Source organism: Strongylocentrotus purpuratus, unplaced genomic scaffold (assembly GCF_000002235.5).
Source record: "Strongylocentrotus purpuratus isolate Spur 01 unplaced genomic scaffold, Spur_5.0 spur5_contig_837, whole genome shotgun sequence".
NCBI lineage: Eukaryota > Metazoa > Echinodermata > Echinoidea > Camarodonta > Strongylocentrotidae > Strongylocentrotus > Strongylocentrotus purpuratus.
In genome coordinates, this window is record NW_022145543.1 from 1,340,362 (window position 1) to 1,356,985 (window position 16,624).

The 16,624-nt window shown below is 36.7% G+C and overlaps 1 long non-coding RNA gene across 1 annotated transcript in view; it reads right to left on the reverse strand.

Annotated features, from left to right (window-relative positions):
- LOC105439963 overlaps nt 1-12,480 on the reverse strand; it is a 31,534-nt gene extending 19,054 nt beyond the window's left edge. The window contains exons 1-4 of the long non-coding RNA XR_004064205.1: nt 12,472-12,480; nt 11,760-11,781; nt 2,287-2,789; nt 1,163-1,331 (exon numbers count right to left, since the gene is read on the reverse strand). This is a non-coding gene — a long non-coding RNA (uncharacterized LOC105439963). The remainder of the gene's footprint in view (nt 1-1,162; nt 1,332-2,286; nt 2,790-11,759; nt 11,782-12,471) is intronic.
- Nucleotides 12,481-16,624: the final 4,144 nt, after the last annotated feature.

A 16,624-nucleotide genomic window follows, 5' to 3' on the forward strand; every position in this document is an offset into this window, starting at 1 on the left:
CTTGCCCGACATAGCAACAAGTTTTATATGTAGACTGGGTTCCGAGTTTTATCGTTCATTCAATAATAACAGGTTAATGGATTAACTCATCACTACGTCCCCAGGAAGGAAACATCCATACATTTGGATATGTTAATAAACGGGTCTTTTAGAAAAAAACATTGACTTAAAGCTAGAGTGCATCTCTTTTAACCTCTCATATTTGCTCTCTTCTAGAAAGTAGGTCATCATGAGAAGAAATACATATATATATATATATATATATATAAATGAGGTACCGCGAAGTATTTAATCCGTTTTTAACACGATCGCTACTACTTTAGAAAATTCATCTCAATGGCACTTTCAATACCCTATTGTAATGTCCCATAGAAATCAAGTCCAGACTACGTAATGCCATTTGTCATTTGTTAAATAAAAAATGATTTTAAACAATTTGAAAGTAAACCCCTAAAAAGCGTTTGGAAACACCAGTAGGATCGCCTATATCTCTCTTGTCATGGCATAATCATCGCTATGGAAATTACCAATATAACATGGGTTTATTCCTTTTAAAAAATTATAACCCATTCGTTATGATTTCTCAGTCATGGAGCGTGCAGTAGATCTAAATAAGGGCCAAGGTCAAAAGTGAAAAAGTTGCAAAATGCACTGCTCTTGTTCGACTATGCACTTTGATTACCCTACTAACCTATGCATGATGCTTCAGAAAGTTGATGGTAGCGAATCTTATCTGACATGTTACCATAGTGCACGAATATCAGACTTCACACATCACACTCTCTTTTTTCAAAGAAAGAAGAGTGCTCTGTATTACAATATTAATGCTAACCAGTTCATTTTGCAACTTTTCACTTTTTTTACCCTGCCCCTCATTCTCATGTACTGCTTACTGGCTGAAAATCACAACAAATAAGGTACCATTTTAAAGAGGAGTAAACACACTTTCCAATGATAATAATCAAAGTGATGCATGATTATGCAATGATAAGAGAGCATTTATCGATCCAACTTTAGTCTATTTTAAGGGGTATAATTATTATTATATAATACTTGAATTCAAATACTTGAATTCAATAAATAGATAAATAAAGCAATTGAATGTATTGCATTTTCCCATCACAATACACTGAAGTAACATCATCCGTAATTCTGAACCTACTCCCAATGTGGTATGAACTTCCGATGTTCGTCGACAGGGTCATATCAGAACCGTCGGTAACGGTGATCGAGCAGGTGAACGATGTCGATGGTTCGACTACCTCCGGGCAATCCATCTGGACATCGGTAATACCCATGTAGGCAGTGATTTGCGCACCGGCGAAGGCACTCTGTGCAAGGGATATAGACAAAAAATAATCACCATCACCATCATCATCATAATAGTAAGTTCTTATAGAACGTTCATGCCTGTCGAACTTGACTCCTGGCGCTCCACAATTATTATTACCCCGGCTTTGCATTGTCCAGCTTCGTATTTGCCGAACTTTTCGGGACGTATTTCTCGGTCCTTCCTGAGGACAAAGGACAAATTGGTGATATCCCTGTGCCCTGTTACCTGATGAAAGAACGGGATAGACCCTTACACTTTCTGAATTATTGTGGATCCAATATCTGGAATAACGTTACGTATTACAAAATATAGGGTTATAGACGCAACATAAATTTAGTTCACAATGATAAAGGGAAAACTTACCTATTTGTAGTTTTCATAAGATTTAAAACCTCATTCATACCGCGAATCACACTCCACACTGAATCCAAAAACAGACTGATTCTTTAACCATTGGGGGGGGGGGGGGGGGTAATATCATTATTTGTCCAGTCTGTTGTCGGTCTGCTGTTGGTCTCATCAGTCTGACTTGGGTATAAGTCTATTATAAAGCTCCATACATCTTTCAAAAGTTGGTGATAACCCATACAGATAATTAATACTTAAACTCAATAAAACAATGATATTAAAAAGCAATCGAAATATTTCATGTACATAAAAAAGTATTTTATGAGTACATTTCTTTGTTTAGTTTACCGGAAAGTGAAAACTGTCAAGCACCTGAAACATTAAACTGTTAGATTTCTTATCATCTAATTTCTGTAGGTCTGCATAATTGTATGAAATTCAAAGGCAATGCAGAGCAGGAGCACACCCTTGACATTGATATATACTCAACATGAGGGGTACCCCCCCCCCCTACATACACACACACACACACACACACACACACACACATCCCCGCGCACACATGCACAAGCACACTAACATCCTCATTTGCAAAGAAAACTCACCGAGTAGCTGTTCTTAGCAAAGATGCTCGCAACATATTGACCGGGGACTGCATACACGTGATTCATTGTCACCACTGCGTCGTCAGCCGTAGCATGCGATCCGTCACCATAGTCGAACGACGTTGTCACTGAAGCTCCTGTGACGTCGGGTTGAAGGGACCGAGGTTGCCCAACAACGAAGACGTCACTGGTGCTGTTGAGCTGCACCGCTGCGCGCGTCAGGACGATGCTGAGTACCGTGTCGCTCTCGGCTCCCCCGCACTCCTGAGAGACGTCACCGCTGCATGTGCGGTCACAGGTGCTCACTATGGAACTGGAGTAGGTATTGTCACTGCACAGACAATAGCGACCCATTGTAAGAGCGGCATACTGGTAGTCGAGGACTGCACAGGCATCCGCGCAGGTATCATGGTCAATATCGTCCGGGTCATAGTCACCAGCTGACGTCACAAAGATGCGATTGCTGACGTCGACCTTGTAGCATCCTTGTATGTTAAACGCCGCTGAAAAAATGAACAAATCGGAAAAAGAATTGTGGATTTAGACTTAGCAAGCTAGGTCAGGCAAGCTTGTAATTCAACTTTCTTCCCATAAATCTACCTCACTCCTGCCCCACTGCCAGTTACCCCTGGACTACAGCTTTTCCGCACATCTACCTCCGGAACACTTTACCAAAGAAACCCCGGGACTATCGCCTTGTGGGACAATTACCACCTGCACAGCTACCCGCCGTACAAGTACTGTCAAGATCAACTTTACCCCCCATATAAAAAATACTGGCGGGCAACTCCCCCCCCCCCCCCCCCCCCCCCTCTCTTAAAATACCTCACTTACACACTCGAAAAGAAGTCTTAACATAAGGATACAGATCTCAAATTACAAGAAGAAAGTGTTCACTGAGTCAAAAACATCAAGAAAACGAGAGTAGTGTTCATTTATTATCAAACTTAATTTTGGGCAAAGAAAATGTTTCAGTGGTAAATAGATTTGCCTCCCCTGAAGCCAAACTAGAGAAGGCTGATGGTTGTGTTGCAGAAATAGGACGGCGCATATTACTTGGAAAATACGGCAATGTCCCGGCGTGATAACATAATGAAAGATAAAGATGTATTATAAGCAAAACAACAAAGATGAGGATGACAATCATCGTTAGTCTTCCCCATAGTGCTGTATGGAAGGCAATACTGGACAGTAAAAACAGCAGAAAGAAATTAGACTTATTTAAAATGTAGTGGTGGATTAGGATGCTAAGAATACCACAGACAGTCTGGAGAACAAACAGATCCGTGCTTGATGACCTACAACCAAGCTGTTCCTTGGAGGCTGTGAACTATAGACTTGGTTGATTTAGGCGGTAGTTGTATGGGGGTAGTTGTCCAGGGGGTAGTTGTCCTAGGGGTAGTTGTCCGGGGTGATTGTCCGGGGGGAGTTGTTCTAGGGGGTACTTTTCTGGGGGTAGTTGTCCTAGGGGTAGTTGTCCGGGGTGGTTGTCCGGGGTAGTTGTCCTAGGGGGTACTTGTCTGGGGATAATTGTCCGGGGTAGTTGTCCTAGGGGTAGTTGTCCGGGATGGTTGTCCCGGGGGTACTTGTCCTAGGGGGTACTTGTCTGGGGATACTTGTCCAGGGGTAGTTGTCCTAGGGGTAGTTGTCCGGGATGGTTGTCCCGGGGGTAGTCGTCCTAGAGGGTGGTTGCCCTAGGGGGTGGTTATCCGGGGTTGGATGTCCAGGGGGTAGGTGTCCTGATACGGATTTAGACACACTTTAAGATAAAGAGTATGTAGTAGGATAAAAGGGTAAAGAAAAGAAGAGGAAGGTAAAGTATTAGATGGATAGAATGTGTGACCATAGAAACATACAAGTCCTTTAAAGCTTATCTGCCGTAGTTTACAGGAGGGATTAGACTGCCCTGCAAGGTCACTGGACAGGTGGTTATCTCATCAACTCAGCTCTCAATTAACATAAGAAAAAGAGGACCATGGGGGACCAATGGTCACCGATTAGGCATTGTTTGGTATATAGAGGGCGCAAGTAGCTACAAGTAGTGCAGAGGGCCTTTAATGTGTTGTGCAAACTTTCATCACAAAGTAACCTGTAGAAAGTTTGCCACGGCGGCGTGACCAGGAGTCGGGGACGACTCGATAGCACCTCACAATAGATGTCCTACTATATAGCTGTAATGGTTAGGGATAATTGGCCTGTTTTTGTTTTAACTCTCGAACCATTACTCTCGCCATATGTGATTCCGATGGATTTGATATATTTACAGCCCCACGACAACTTGTGCATGCATATTTTTACTATAGGTTTTCCCGCCCAACTTCGCAAACTTAGCATCCGAATTAACGTTACGTTCATTCAAGTTCGTGCGAAATTGAATGACTATGTAGATCAACATTCAAAAAGCTAATTGCGTCATTCAATTTGGTTTAGTGGTATGCGATTTCATACTCTTGTCACGGAGAAGTGCAAAACGAGCATTCAATTTAGAAAAGCGTGCAAAGAGCATTCAAATTCGCGCCGGACAGACGGTGGTATGTATTCGTGCATTCAATTTCATGATTAGGCATAATTATGTGACATTTGTGCATTGCTTTTCATTTGATGTTAATTAATTTGTCACTCAATATACTTCTTTTTGAATAATTTTATGCAAAGTTTACTTGGAGGAATGGCATGCGTATTTGTAAGTAGATATATGTCATTATTACACAGGTAACTGTCCCCAGAGAAGGTGCACAATTTGTGACTTCTCTTATAAGCACCTGCTATACAGTATATGAACAGATCCTGGACAGAGGTAGAGTTCAGCTTTAATAGACATGGACATGATGGAAACAATACAATGATGAATAAAGAAAAAGATGTTAAATGAAAAGAAAGAACGATCACGTACTCAATCAAGATTGATAAAACAAACCATTAAAAAAATAACCTCAAAGACATTTATAATGAAAAATATGAAAATATGAATAAAAAGATGTTTCAACGAAAATAAAGAATGTCGAAAGAAAGAGAAAACATAAAATGCAATATTAATATATCAGACAAATGAGAAGATTGTATAATGTGAAATCATGTCAGAAAAGATCATAGAGAAAAAGAATAAATAAATGAACATGAAATACTGAATATCCGAATAAACATCGAGCCTCATACAATGATTATGAGGTCTAGTTTTAATTTGAATGACCCGATTGCGAAAGAGGTTGCCCATAGACGAAAATGAAATCGCAATTCGCCATAGAATTCTCCTCCCGCTCAACATTGGCGAAATTAAATGACCCTTATACGCATTTCCAAATTGACTGAACCAAGCTTTAATTTGAATGTGCATGTTTAGACAATTTGGTGACTCGAAATTGAATGCAACAAGTTTAAAAATGAAACAGGGGAGCAACGAGTGAAGAAAATTTGCTCGAACATGAATGCACGTTAATGAAATGGATTGCTGCTTTGACGAAATTGGCCGGGAAAACCTATATTAATTCTACAGATGTTATATTTGAATCGACTCGATTTTGAATTATTATGCATATGAAATACGTAAATAGACAATATTGAAGTACACGTTAACTACACGTGGATTGACATAAGAGGACAGTGCTTTATGCTTTACTTTGTACATACTATATTGAATTTCAATATGGATTTTTCATTAGTGCTGGGGTTTTTCATTGCTACTATTTACATGACAACTTACATTTGTTAAGGTTAACTTAATTATACATGTAATAATATCATTAGTTTAGTGACGGGCTACCCAGGGGCCCGTTTCATAAAACTTGATATCAATAACAAGCTACAAACTACTGTTATAAGCTACTGAAATCATGGCATGTAATTGGCTGAGAGCAAATTTGTCATAGAAATTTAGCATTTTTTATAGATAAACATTTTTATGAAACGGGCCCCTAGCCCTGTACCATAAGGGTTACCTTATTATATTTTAATGAAAGACGACCAGGATCGTAAATCGCATGAAAATGTTTTCATATTCCTAGTCTGATATAATATACATTTAAAGTGAGAGAGATGGAGAGGAAGAATGATTGAACAACATTTTGTAATTCCAAAAGAGAAAAACTAATTGGATATCAAATGTCACCACTATATCAAATTAACTCGTTACGTTAGATTTCATATATACATTACCACAACTGTTTTTATTCATGAATAAACCACGATCCAATTCATTCGCATGCGCATTTTTGTATGATAGCCTTGAAATATATTTTCGAAAGGTGGGCTCTTTGGAGAGGCAACAATGTTATAAAAATTTCTCCGAATTACATCAGAAAAGATATGAATGACTTATTTAGGATCAATTTTACCGCGTTACAAATATGATATGCTTTTAAAAACGAACTTTCCTTTTTTTACCGACATATAACCAAAGCAGACCAGCAAGGCCGACAAAGATTGAACAAGAAAAATAATCACTTTAACCGGAATGACCAAGAAACGGTTGGCTTGGAGTCGGTTAGTAATCAGTGTGGAGTCGGTACGTGTGACTAAGTTATCATACTTTATAACGTTATTCCTTTCTTTCTGTCCTTTCTAAATTTTCTACCTAGCGGTCTCATTGTCTATATTGTAAGCCAAATCATTGAACATGGAATGACTTCCACGACAATGTCAAATGTCAAATAGTGACTTGAGTTGTAAGAAAGCGTAATACTGAATATGGCTTAATGATTGTTGAATATGAATCGGCATTGTGTCTCTTGTCTTTTTAATTTGTTTGGTGCTGTCTAATAACAATAATTAAAAACAAACCTCTGACGTGATTGAGGCATATTTTCAAATACATCCCGCGTCTGATTTGCTATAATGAATTACTGTATAACAATAACTCACAATGAACAATGCTCACTATTTCTATCGTTCGCGCCAAGTTGAGCCATGCGGGATTACGAAATAATATCATCAAATCCATGCAATATCAAATTTTAATTGTTCACGAGCTCCATGACGTGCGGAGTTTAATATCCCAGAAGGCCAGCATCTAGATAGATCGAACAAACCAGCCAATTTTATTTAATTTCCTGGCAATCAATAATCTCCATGGTGAAATTGGAAGCTTGAATAATGACCCAGCGGCAAAACAAAGTGCGGGAATGACAATAATGGATCTTTTTGTGATCTGACTGCAGAGCTGGTTACCATGCAGGCGTGTAATTAAGGGCCAGGCTATTGACTGGAAATCGATAGTGATTTATCGCGCTAGTGATCGTGAAATCGTTTAATGAAAGAAGGGGTGGAATCGTCATAAATTCAAGATGTTTATATTTCCTACTTATGTTTACATAATTCTACCTTTTATTACTGCTGCGCTATTTCCCCCCTTTTCTCCATACCTATCTTTTCTTTCCTAACAGTAACAATGCTTAAATTCTTCTTCCTCTTCTTCTTTTTCTTCTTTTTCTCCTTCTTCTTCTTCTTCTTCGTCTTCTTCTTCGTCTTCTTCTTCTTTTTCTTCTTCTTCTTCTTCTTCTTCTTCTTCTTCTTTTCTTCTTCTCCTTCTTCTTCTTCTTCTTCTTCTTCTTCTTCTTCTTCTTCTTCTTCTTCTTCGTCCCCCTCTTTCTCTTCCTTCTTCTTCTATTTCTTTTTTTTTCTTTGTACTTCTCCTTCTTTTGGCGGAACTTAGTGAAGTAAAGACAAAAGTTTTCATTCAATCCCTTTCTAACGATCCTGGGTCTGCCCCACATGCATTAGCATGAGAAGGAGGAGGAGGAGGAGGAGGAGGAGGAGGAGGAGGCGTATAGGATGCGGAGAAGGAGGTTTTGAGGAGGAGAAACATTAGTAGAATAACAGCAAATACTTCTACTACTGCTCTTGTTGTTGTGAGTTACCTTGTAAATTTAATTTAAATTTTAAATTACTAAAGGGCCTGCTGCACTATTTTCACGGTACTAAACCATATTAAAATCAGCAATCGTCTCAAATTTATGTCAAATGCATACTGCCTTGAATAAAGAATTATACAAATCGCGTTGTATACAGTTTCTGATGAGCATATTGCTATAAATTTAAACAAGTTATGGCACAATTTCGTGGTGTGAATACACGAACCTCAATCTAACTGTGTAGACCATATCTTCATTTTTTTTTTTAAATTCCGTTTGCTCTTTTTTTTTATTTGTTGAAAATGCAGCCATTGTTCTCAAATGCGGGTTCGTGTTTCATTGCGCCGTATACACCCACTTTTTTTGGAAAGGTCATTAGCAATTGATTCAAATTCATTATTCTCTATTCACTTCACTGCCAGATCGATATCATCGGAGCAACTGTAAATATGGAGAAAAAAGGGCCCTGAGAAATGCAAAGAATAGAAAATGATAAAACCGTTGCCTGGTAACGTTTTATGGCGGCGCTAAAAGTGACATTTCTTTATACATATTTTATGACCATGTTTGTTCTAGGATGGGGGCTTTTAAAGATGTGTATTGCCAAGTATTTCTTGTCTGGAAGCGCTGGTCTTTGAAAGGAAATTTGTAATGTGTTGCAGTTTACCACGTCCCGGGTTCAAACAGATAAAGCGGGAACTGGTTAAGCCCGCGTCCTTAAAAGTTACTGTTTGAGCGTATCTTTTGGCATTAATCATTATCCACTCATACATAATCATAGATTCATTTGTACATTTAAACAAATGTTTTAGTTTGAGTACGGGTAGTAGTAGTAGTAGTAGCGGAAGTAGAAGTATTAGTAGTGGTAGAAGTAGTAGAGGTAGTAGTAAGAGGAGGAGGAGGAGAAGGAGGAGGAGGAGGAGGAAGACAGAGGAAGACAGAGGAAAGACTAAAGAAGACTGAGTTTCATTTAGGCATATCAAATAGCAACATTCGATACATACAAGTTTAGAAATTACAATCATTTACAGGCAAAGCTACCATTATTTACGGAGCTACCAAATACACAGGTGTACACCCCTATCTCTCCTCCCTTATCGAATGGCGAAAAAAGGGGAAAACAATAAACAGTGAAAGGAAGGGAAGAAGGGGTAGAAGAAAGTGAAGTGAATATGATAAAACTCCCTTCCACACCCATGCACTTAAAAATAAAAATTATAGCATGTTTAATTCATATTTAATTGATTTAATAAAAAACATGGACCCACTATTAAACAAAACAACAACAATAAGGGCAGTGCCTATTTTGACTTTCCTAAGGGTAAAAATTACCCTCTCCAATTATCGAATAAAACCTGAAAATAAAGTAAAAACAAACACCAAAAATGCAAATATTTCTTATATCATACCCCGTGAGTACATAGCAAATTAAATTGCCATCCATGGGTATGGCGTACCCGGGCAAAAGGCAAACACTGTCTACTGTTTGAAATCTGGTTTTGTTCAAACATTCATTGAAGCTTATGACGCCATTTATTAGACAGAGGATCAATACACGGGACAGTGGAAGCTAAACATTTCGAGCAGAAATGTGGAAAATCGATGGGTTTGAGACGACATTGTTGCAAATTTACAAATAGATGGTGAGAGAAGTGACAAAGAAAGTAACCAAATATAAATGATTCATAAACCAATGCAGTAGTCAGTGTAATACTGACGCGGACAAATTAATCCGATAGCTAGGCTATCATAAAATCTAATTAATTAGAAAATATATTTTTATATCAGAAACATCGTGAGGAATTTCAATATTTGGATTACTATTTTGTGTTACTATCTGTCTACCCCCATGTCTGTTTATATACCTTTCTTCCTACTGTCTTTGTCTCTTTCTTTCTTTCCCTGCCTGTTTTTCTCTCTCCCTTACTCACTCTTTCACTCTCTCTCACTCACTCTCTCTCTCTCTCTTCCTCTCTCCCTCTATCTCTCTCTCTCTCGCACTTACTATTCTTTCTCCCTTTCACTCTAAAATTAACTAATACTAAAAAAGCTCTCTGTATACTCTCATCTTTAAATTCTTTATCATTTTCTCACCCCAACCTTCCCGATCAACTCTCTCTCTCTCTCTCTCTCTATCTCTCTCTATATATCTCTCTCTCTCTCTCTCTCTCTCTCTCTCTTTAGATATATCCTTCTCTGTCTCTAGATCTCCCCCAATCTTCACCATCTCTTCCTAATAAGCCAACCAATATTAGTCACTTCTTCGAGACACTCTCTGCTGGATATGGTCTCTCCATGATATCATCGATCAGTCCTAGCCATAAACTAATGACAGACCACCTACCAGTCAAGTGTCTTTACACAGGGTGCTATGAAGGATAGCATAAGCACCTAGCAAGATCGATGTATGTATTAATGATCGCGTATGGATGCTATAGGAAATGCTATTCATACTCTTGCAGTCAGCGGTGTCGCAGGACATTTTGAAAGATATTATGGGGGCGGGGTGGGATCGGGCCAAGGGTACTTGGAAGAGGAGCAACAGTATAATCTCAGTGTGCTAACTAAAAATCGTTCCTGCCATACGTTTGCAGTCAGGGGCATAGCCAGTGCGTTTTGAATTTGGAGTGTAATGGATATTCGAAAAGGGTGTTTGGAAGAAGAAATGTAAGGGTATGGAAAACCTTTCATACTTAAAACGACGAAAACGTAAAGCTTAAAATGAGTTTTAAGTAATAACATAAAAACTCATTAAAATGCCAGTAAAATCAAATCCAATTTCGATGTGATTTTGATTTGATTAAATTTTATTTATAGTTGGCTACGTTTTCAATATTAAACCTTTTTCTTTTAAACATAATGACAAAGACTTTAAAAAATTACCCTAAGGTTCAGCTGCATTGTGCATAACAATTAGAAAAGAAGCGAACTCTAAAAAGATGTATACAATTTCCCATCACAGGTTGCTTTACATAGTTAGGGTTAGGATTAGGTTTTACGAAAACAGTAATGATATTGCGTTAAATTTTATATCAAAAGTAAAAATCCATTCTGCTCTGAATTGCTTTTAGTTATCACATCGATCTCAATTCCTCCAAATAGGTTCAAGTTAAATTGTAACTGTATCAAACCAATTGCTTGTAAAATCGTGGGGAAAAAAGGAAAAAAGAATGTCAATGCTTTGTTACAATCTGATACATTGCCAGGATATAAGATATACATTAATTCCTTGAAATGCTATAGAGCGCCGTAATGGCAGCCATGCTAAAGCTAGGGTAATAATTTCTAAAGCTCTTTGGAAGCGCATAGAGACAATATAATGTGATTTACGCTAATCAATGTAATTTTCATAATAATATCTATAATGTTCTTTCGGTAACTGTGTTAATTTATTATGGGCGTTCCCAACTCAAGCTACGCTTTCCGGGTTTTCGCCTCCTTCCGTATCTGAATTAATTACTGTATACTCTATGTTGAAATCATTGTTACATATATCACGTATATATACATTGTGTTTTATATTGTGCTGTTGAGAAGGAAATAAATGTTAATAAATACAAATACAAATATTGTTATCATTTCATTCTAAAATGCTAACAAAATCATTTAGATTGAGTGAGTACTTACCATCAGTTTGAGCGTACAGCGTCTGTAAAATATAAAGAAAAATAAGTTTCAGCAGGATCAATTTAATTTCTTTGAATTAAAGCTACATTAAATATAGCTCGTGTATAAAATATTTAAAATATTTATTGCCACATCATCGGGTTCTTTCAAATGCTATTTCAGAGGATTGCGCTGAATATATTTTAAGATGCGGTGTTGCATATGCTATTCTCCCGATTAGAATGATTAGGATACTACTGAATCGAAATGTAATTCCTTTTTAAAAGAAGATCAATCAAATCATGAATTTCATCTTCAGATTATTTTACAGTGGAACCTGTAAATAAAGACCACTCAAGAGAAACATGAAAAGTGGTCTTTACAGGCAGGTGGTGCTGATGTACAGGTTCCTTCAGTGCATGTTTAAATGTAAAACCATACTCAAGGGGAAAAAATATTGTGGTCTTTATAGACAGGTGGTTTTTCAATACAAGTGGTCAATAAAGCAGGTTTGACTGTATCTAAACAATGTCAATTATGTCATCAATCTCATATATATATATATATATATATATATATATATATATATATATATATATATTCACTTTCTACCCTATTTGCGTTAGCTTGTTCGCGAAGGAAGACCTGCGGGTTAAAATGATAATAATAATGAGTATTTATAAAGTGCTATTTCGCAAAGAAATGTACAGGGCGCTTTGGTTAGTAAGTGAGCCGTTTCCATAGCAGTGAAACCATACTAGGACAGATGGAGTTTTTAATCAATTTTCTCTTTTTGTATATGAATATATTGTTTATCTTGATATAGGCTATATTGACAACATGAATATTCGGCGTAAATATTCATAATTGAATGACACACGCCGTTAAAACTAAAACAACAACAACAACAACATAATACAAACAAATTAATAAATGAATAAAATAAAAACGATATACAAGTTTTGCAAGGAAGAAACAAACTATCTCATAATAGGGGAATCGTAAAAAGTGCCAAACAAATGCTTGAATGTTTTAGAAATATCCCATTTACAAAGAAAGCATAAGTTATAACAAATCGTACAAAATCGAATAAATTATCCACATTTTAAACAGAACCAAGAAGAGAAAAAATTCAATTTGTGAAGCATTCAAAATAAATGTTAAAGTAGTCTATTCTAAACCACTATGAAAGATTGTTATAAATTTGGTCGAATACATTATTTTACAGTCGTCGATTTTTCCTCTGTCTGACTATATAACCTCTAATGGCTTTGTATTAAATGTTAGTTACACAATAATTATTTTTTCATTTTATGGTTATATAACTGCAACTGTCATTTTTATCATTATTATTGATGTTATTATTATTATATTAGGCATATTATCATTAGAAGTAGAAGTATTTATGTTATTATCAGTATTGTATTCATTATCATTATTATTACTATTACATATAATCATTATTATCATTATTAATAGTGTTATCATTATTATCATTGACATTAATATCTTATTGTTTGTTTTTTGTTCAATTGTGAAGATTAGAAATGAGTTTAACCATCCCCTTTTTACAAACGAAATACAAAACAATATTAATACATAGACTAAATGAAATTCTTAAACATTTATTTGTAACGGATTGTCATAAATTAGATATAGACAAATTAAAATGAATAAATAATAATTTCAACTTACCAGGCTCCAAACTATTACGACAACAAAATTTTTGACTCCCATGATTTGATTGTATTCTCATCAACAAAAAATCCACAGATACACATACAAATATTGAATATTCTAAAGTAATATTCCAGACATGATTCTCTTCTGTCAACAAGTTTTTCTTCTACCTATCCCGTATTCAGCGTGAATTTGTCCTGATATGGCCAGAGAATACGGAGAATTCAAGCTATGTTAACTTGCCAGATAGGACGAGCGAAGTGATGACTCGAGAATGAATTGATTATCATGTCGATTTGACTTTCGATGCGTTTACAAAAATTGCAACGATGCTCGTCGACTTGTGCGCGCTATATTCAGATAAAAGAACATCCTCTCTCATCTCTCTTTCTCTCTCTCCCCCATCTCTCATTGTTATGCGCAACGCACACAAATTCACACACTCATCTTTATTTCGATCTCTTTCATTGGCTAAATCCCATTTCTCACTCTCCCTCTCTCTTCCTGTCTTATAGTGATTTTCTTGAAATAAAAAAAAACATTTACAAATTTATAGTTCCTAATATTCTGTTTTCAATGTTTATTACGAAGCTTTTAGCTATGTCGAAAAGGTAATTACTTGCCCTGTAGAGTGATTAAGATTGTTTAAGATTGATAAAGATGAATACTATAGAGGGTTTAGCTTCGTTACAAGAATAATATTCATCTTAAAATGAAATCTGCTTTAGTCTACATATTTACTCTGTCCCCACTTGATGCATAGTAGGCCTACCAATTATATGCATGAGTGGTGATATGTAATAATGTAACAATGCTACGAGCATCGCGGTTGCGAGACCGAGCGTAGGGACCAAGTTTTGGGCGGTCGATTTTTAAGGTTTAGAGGGCTATGACGAAATATCCATCCTAAATGTATAAGATTTCAAAAGGTAGCAAAACATGAAAACGTCGTTGAAATTGTCTTTCTCTAAAGTGTACCAATCACCTGAAATGAATTTAAAATAAAAGTTTACTTGGCATTCTATAGGTAAACGGTTATGTAGTATGAATAAGAACTTTAATGATAACATAATAGGGCTAGCACGGAACCCAGTCGGACTTGGGTTCCGTTAACGCCTTATCTATGCGAGTGTGTACGCGCGCGTTAAATAGTCTTCTCAGACAACAAGACGTTTTACTGTTTTTAATATAATGTATCTATTATTGCAATATTTCAATGTAGAAGTAATATTTGAAGCTCAAATTTCAGCCACATGAAAGCCCATACATCAAAAGCAAAACCTGTTTCGGTGAGTGGTACACTTTACATTTTCATTTGTATATCAAATGAATTAGGCGTTTTAAATCACAAGTTTGTTTACGACACGTACGCACTCTCAAAAGAATCCATTCTACTCTTCGAGAACAAGTTTACCTGAAGCTTTCCAATAAGTATTTTCTCAAGCAGTTCAAAGTAAAGCTATAGGAAATGCAACGTGGAATATAACAAGTTAGATCTTTATGAAAGGAGGTTGATAGTGGTTACGCTCAAGCGATTACTCAAAAAAGACTTCCTTCTATTTCCATAAATTATTTTGAAAGACAATTTGTACAAGTACCCAAAACTATTTCCAAATACATTTCTGACTCAAGGCCGGCTTAAACGATTCAGTGAGATCCATCCGTTAACATGTAAGGAAAATCCGTGGCATTTTTTTAATTCCAGGCACATTTTTCCAAACCTACCTCTCAACAAAGGTTCATTGCACTTGTTGATAGTGCTGTTAAACGTTTAGACACAATTGTGAAATACCATATTGAAAAATTGAGTCTCGCATATTGTCAGCGTGTATTTTGTTTTGTCGTGCTCTGTTGTGTTTTTCCATTATGTTATTAACATCAGAACCAATTGCTGAAGACCTTCAGCCTGTTGTTCTGGTGACTTGCAAACTAATGATACACGCACATATTTGATTTCATTACAGACACTTAATTAACTCCAATCAAATGCAGTGCAATATTATGCGGCATTTGCGAAAGTAGGTTGTTAAATTTGTTCATTCAGTATGTTAAATCTACATTAATGTTTAGGGTGCGATTAAAAAATATACGCATGTGATGACAGTGTCGGATTGAAAGGGTATACCACTACTGTAACCACCCCCATACTTTGGTGGCAATATCTTGCCATGGACCTAGGTCCACGATCTTGCATACCGAAGTGGGCCTACAGTTACAGAAAAAGAGGGCCTTCTGATCGTGTTATTGTGCCCTCTCCTCCTTGTAACAGACTTCTGGATCCGCCCCTGTGCAAAATATGACAACTGCAATGAAATAACCAAGTGGTGGAAGAGAATAGTAATTGATATCGTTGGTAGAACCTTGCAAAATAAGTGGTCCGTGTATTTAAGCTCACATCCGAACTGGAGCGTTAATATTGACGAATCTGGTGGAGCTCACTTGGTAGCTGAGGTATTCGTCGCTATGGAAACCATTCAAACATTTAGCGCCATTATTTGTATCGGGCGACGCGACAACGACTAATTGAGTAGGCGCTCCCGTTGAATATTGATTTTATTTTCTCTGATGCCCCCTTTCTCTCTCTCTCCCCCTTCTCTCTCTCTCTCTTTCTCTTGGTTTGTCCTTCTCTTTCTAACTCTCTCTCTCTATCTCTCTCTCCCTCTCTCTCTCTTCATCTCCGTTTTTTCAATTGTCTCTCTCTCCCTTTCTCTCACTTCTAGTTTCTGTCTATCTTTCCCGATTCTACATCCCAAAACCTATTCACTTCCCTCTCTTGTATTTAATACCTCTATTGTTTTCTCAATCAATATCCTTCCTTCCCTGTTTCATATTTCCCCTTTATATATACATCAAAAAGTCTACCTTGAAACTTGGCTAATATGTCTTTATTGTTTATTTTTCACCTATATTCGTAATATTCATGTAATTCCTTTTTTATTTATTTCCCTTTCCCTCACTCTCAAAACCATCAAAACCATCTTTGTGCTTTGAATCATTGTTCGAGACTGCTTTGTTCGATTTAATTGCGATTTGATTAGTTTTCAAATCCTTTTGTGAATCACTGCGTTGGTTTTATTCCGCCGTTTTATAATTATATGCATTGTTTATCTCATCTATAAATAAAATGGTCTGGTCCAATTAGTTGCGGACGCTTTGTGAAACCCCTACTGCAAATCTATTTACGAAAGATGCATCTATTTATGATC